The 4,804-nt window shown below is 56.1% G+C and overlaps 1 pseudogene; it reads right to left on the bottom strand.

The window, feature by feature from the left end:
• Positions 1 to 3,480: 3,480 nt before the first annotated feature.
• LOC132224764 (TCF3 fusion partner-like) lies at positions 3,481 to 4,244 on the bottom strand (annotated as a pseudogene).
• Positions 4,245 to 4,804: the final 560 nt, after the last annotated feature.

Raw genomic sequence — 4,804 nt, 5'->3', positions numbered from 1 at the left:
CACTCGGCTCACTGCTCCTCAGTGCTGCCGCGGAGGTTCCTGCCACCTCTGCTGCACTCACCAGCCATGAGCCCGGCTTCTGGATGAGCAGCACTCCCCCTGAGGGAACTCATTGTACCTCCAGACCCTGTTTGGTGTGGATCAGTAGTTAGAGTGTCCTCCCATGCACCAAAGGGTCATGAGTTTGATTCCAGTTGAGGGCACATACACAGGTTGTGGGTTGCTTGGGCAACTGATCAATGTTTCTCTTTCTCTTTCCCTCTCCCTTCCTCTCTCTCTAGAATCAATGAAAAGAACATATCCTTAGAGGAGGACTTAAAAAAGAAAAAAAATGCTGGTTTGGTTCAGTGGATAGTGCTTCTGCAGGCAGACTGAAGGTTACCAGGTTGGATTCCAATCGAAGGCATATACCTGGGTTGCAGGCTTAATCCAGGGCCCTGGTTGGGGATTCAGCAAGAGACAACCATTTGATGTCTCTCATATTAGTTTCTGTCTTTCTCCCTCCCTTCCACTCTCTGTAAAAAAAATAAAATAAACAAAAAAAATCAATGCAAAAATGTCCTCAGGTGAGGATTAACCAAAACAAACAAACACCCATTCCCAGTGTGATTATTGAAGGAGCATATGAAGTATTTGTTGAATGAACGGGAAGGGATGAGACTTTGCTTTCTAACTGTTTTAGCAACTCTGCAAGCCAGAGGGTTTATTTTTATTTTTTTTAAATATATTTTATTGATTTTTACAGAGAGGAAGGTAGAGGGATAGAGAGTGAGAAACATCGATGAGAGAGAAACATCGATCAGCTGCCTCCTGCACACCCCCTACTGGGGATGTGCCCGCAACAAAGGTATATGCCCTGGACCAGAATTGAACCCGGGACCCCTCAGTCCACAGGCCGATGCTCTATCTACTGAGCCAAACTGGTTAGAGCCAGCGGGTTTATTTTTTATTTTCATTTTTATTGATTGATTATTTTAGAGAGAGGAAGGGAGCGAGAGAAACATCAGTGTGTTGTTCCACTTACTATGCTCTCTTTGGTTGCTTCTTGTCTGTGCCCTGACCAGGGATCCAACCTGCAACCTTGCTGTATCAGGAGGAGGTTCTAACCCACTGCTCAGGGTGCTGCCTGTCAGGACCCCTCAACAAAATACCTCTGTTGTGCCCTGGCCCCTGCTGTGGGTCGGAGCTCCTCTGCCACACCAAAGGTTTGGGTTCCATTCTGTCAGGTTTTGGGTTTGATTCCTAGTCCAGGCTGACTGCTGCTCAGCAAGTGACCGAGGACCATTGAAGTCCATGTGCTCTCGTCATTCGGCAGGGACCCGGGGTTCCATGGCTGACTTGGCCAACTCTGATCCCTGCTACCCCCAGTCCTCCATCCAGGGCGACTTCGACTATAAAAGCTGCGTGGCCTCCAGGTAGGTCGCCCTCTCCATGGCTCACCAGGCTTGTTTTCTGTGCAGTTGCCCTGGGAGGTGGATTTCCGGGTTCACCGGGAGAGCGCCCTCTGATCCAGACTCCCAGGGAGAGCCGGTTGGGGGCTGAGTACTGGCTGACCTCTGCGGTCACCCCACCAGCCCCGATCTCCCCTGCCTGTGGCCCTGCCCCTCACTTTCCGATCTCAGATCAGGGGACCACAGGCACCTCAGCACCCAGTGCCCTGGGTGCCTCCATGCCTGCGGCCCAGCCCCTCCCTTCGCGATTGCAGATCAGATGGCCGCAGGCAGGCTGTACCCTGGGCCTGCACCCGGTACTCAGGGTGCAGCCATGCCTGCTTCCCCGCCCCTCCCTTCATGATCACATATCCAGGGGCCGAAGGCACAGCTGCACCAGATGCCCTGGGTGCCATCATGCTTGTGGCCCCGCCCCTCCCTTCAGGATAGCAGATCAGATGGCCGCAGGCAGGCTGTACCCTGGGCCTGCACCCGGTGCTCAGGGTGCAGCCATGCCTGCTTCCCCGCCCCTCCCTTCATGATCACATATCCAGGGGCCGAAGGCACAGCTGCACTGGATGCCCTGGGTGCCACGGTGCCTGTGGCCCCGCCCCTCCCTTCCGATTGCAGATCAGATGGCCGCAGGCAGGCTGCACCCTGGGCTTGCACCCTGTGCTCAGGGTGCTGCCATGCCTGCTGCCCTACCCCTCCCTCCTCCATTGCAGATCGGGGGCTGCAGGCAGGGCTACACCCGATGCCCTGGGTGTGGCCATGCTTGTGGTCCCGCCCCTCCTTTCACTATAGCAGATCAGAGGGCTGAGGGCAGGCTGCACCCTGGGCCTGCACCCGGTTCCCAGGATGCTGCTGTGCCTGCTGCCCAGCCCCTCCCTTTGTGATCGCACATCCCGGGCCGCAGGCGCGGCTACACCTTGTCCCCCGGGTGCAGCTGTGTCTGTGGCCCCGCCTCTCCCTTCAAGATCGAAGATCAGGGGACTGAAGGCACAGGGGCACCCGGTGCTGGGGTGCCGCTGTTCCTGGCGCCCCGCTCTTCCTTTCACCATCACAGATCAGGGGGCTGCAGGCCAGTCGGCACCCCTGGCCCTGGTTGTCCTACACCCCAGCTCTCTCTTCCTCCAATCGCGGTGATCGCCATGGCCTGCTGGACTTTCTGATGGCGATCACTGGTTGGGGGGTGGGCAAAGGCAGCTCTTGCCTACCACCATTATTCAGTCTTTCTCCTTTTGCCTCCCATCATTGCGTCTATGTATGCAAATTAGCCACCATCTTTGTTGGCGGTTAACCGCCATCGTGGCTGGCAGTTAATTTGCATATCACCCTGATTAGCCAATGGGAAGGGTAGTGGTCCTACGCTAATTACCATGTTTCTCTTTTATTAGATAGGACTAGAGGCCCGGTGCACAAAAATTTGTGCACTCGGGTGCCCGGCCTGTGCCCTCTCAAAATCTGGGGCCCCTTAGGGGCCCCTTCCCCTGGCTGCTGGCTCCAGTTTTCCTCTGGCGCCTGGAACCCAGGCCTTTGCTCTTCGCCGGGAGGGGCCTGCACAGTGGGCGAGGGGCTTAGCTCTTTTAAAAATACTTCTAAATGTTTGGTAAATAACCCTGTAGGAATCTACTTTCTGAAAAATGTTGGTCGTTAAGGGCTGATATGGGTAATCAACAAAATGTATGTTAAAATCCTGATCCCCAGAACCTCAGAATGTACCTGTATATAGAGATAAGATCTTTAAAGAGGGGATTACATTAAATTGAGGCAGTTCCAGTGGGACCCTTAGCCCATCTCACTGAAGTCCTTATAAGAAGAGGAATGTTGGGGTCCTGCCTCAGCAGGTCCAGGGGTTCCCAAAGGTGTGGATGGAGTCAGCGAAGAAGGAATGACACAGAGGCAGCGTTCAGGTGATCATCATAGCCAGGTTATCTTTTTATTGTCCTGTTACATCTATATTTATACTATTTGATCCTATAAGCATGCCTCTATAAGCTTCTTTTTTTTTTTTTTTGCCGAGGAGAGCATGGGGTCTGTTTTTGGGGGGTCAGTCAAAGGGGGAGCTGGCTAGGGTGGGGTAGGGCAGCTACTTGTCTGGTCCCTGAGAAACCCAACTTGAGTCCAGAGCCTCAACCGCTTTGAAGCCAAAGTCTTCCTCCACCTTTATCTGCACGGGGGCCAGCTCAGGAGTCAGTGGGACTCCCGCCCGGTCCCCTTCCGGTGGCACTCGCCGCCTCTTCCAACCACTGGGCCCCTCGCAAGGGGCCGGGCTGCTGGCTTCTGTGAGCGCTGGCGTCCTCCTGGGCGGGGACAGCCCCTCTTTCTCTGGAGGCTTATTCTCAGCGTTGCCTGGGGTGGGGGCGTCTGTGCCCTGGCTGCCCTCGTCCTCCAGTAAGATGGTGAACTGGCTGGCCCGGTAGTTGTCGCCTTAGGAGTCCAGCACCTTCATGAGGAAACTCCGCTCCTGCTGGACTCTCCGTGTTATCCTCTATATCTGATGGAGCCTGTTCAGGACCTGCTCCTTCCTCTGCTCGATCTCCCTGCAGTGCCAATCCAGCGCCTGGTATTTCCTGCGATTGAGTTCCCGTTGGCGCTGCCGTTGCCAGCCTCAGGCTGCCTCCTCCTCTTTGTCTCGCTCCTGGAGGCTGGAGCTGCCCAGACTCCCAGACACAAACTCCACTTCGGTCTCAAGCTTGCTCTCCAGGATGTGACCACCTTCAGGGGAGGCAGCGCCAGCTCCCAGCCCGGAGGTGCTGAGGACTCCTCAAAGCCCACGGCTGCCATGGACCCCTCTCTCTGCTCCAGCTCCATTTCTCCCTGGCTCCCGACGCAGAACTTCCAACCTTGCAAGCCTCTAGTTTAAAGTGGCTTGCAAAACTACAGCCCATCAGATTTCACAGCCAGGCACCCAGGCCTGGCTGCTAAGCCTCCTGGGAGTTGTAGTTCTCTATTCCTGGCTTGCCTCCCTCACCCCACCCCCACCCCAGTCCCAACTGAAAGGCCCTGCTGGCTGGTCTAACCCTGTGGACAAGCATCTGAGTCACCTCGGGTCTTTATTCCTGTCCCGACACCACACCATCTGACCATGGAGACTCTCCTCTTAGGAGGCCCCTGGGTCTCCTTCTGGGTCTCCTCAGACCAGGCACCAGATCGCATGCCCCAGCAGCGATGCAGCCCCAGTGCCTGGGTCTCCTTCTGGGTCTCCTGCTGGGACCGGATCACGTGCACGAGCTGCAAAGCAGCCCCGGGCCCCCTCAGCCTGGGCACCGGATCACGTGCCCCAGCGGCGACGTAGCCCTGGCTCCTGGGTCTACTTCTGGGTCTCCTGCTGGGGCCTGGCTGTGTCGCCCCTGGGGTCCAGATGGTGTCCC

This window comes from Myotis daubentonii, chromosome X, assembly GCF_963259705.1.
Source record: "Myotis daubentonii chromosome X, mMyoDau2.1, whole genome shotgun sequence".
Taxonomy (NCBI): domain Eukaryota; kingdom Metazoa; phylum Chordata; class Mammalia; order Chiroptera; family Vespertilionidae; genus Myotis; species Myotis daubentonii.
Note: the sequence above shows the minus strand (reverse complement) of the source record. Positions and strands in the feature narration are given on the sequence as shown.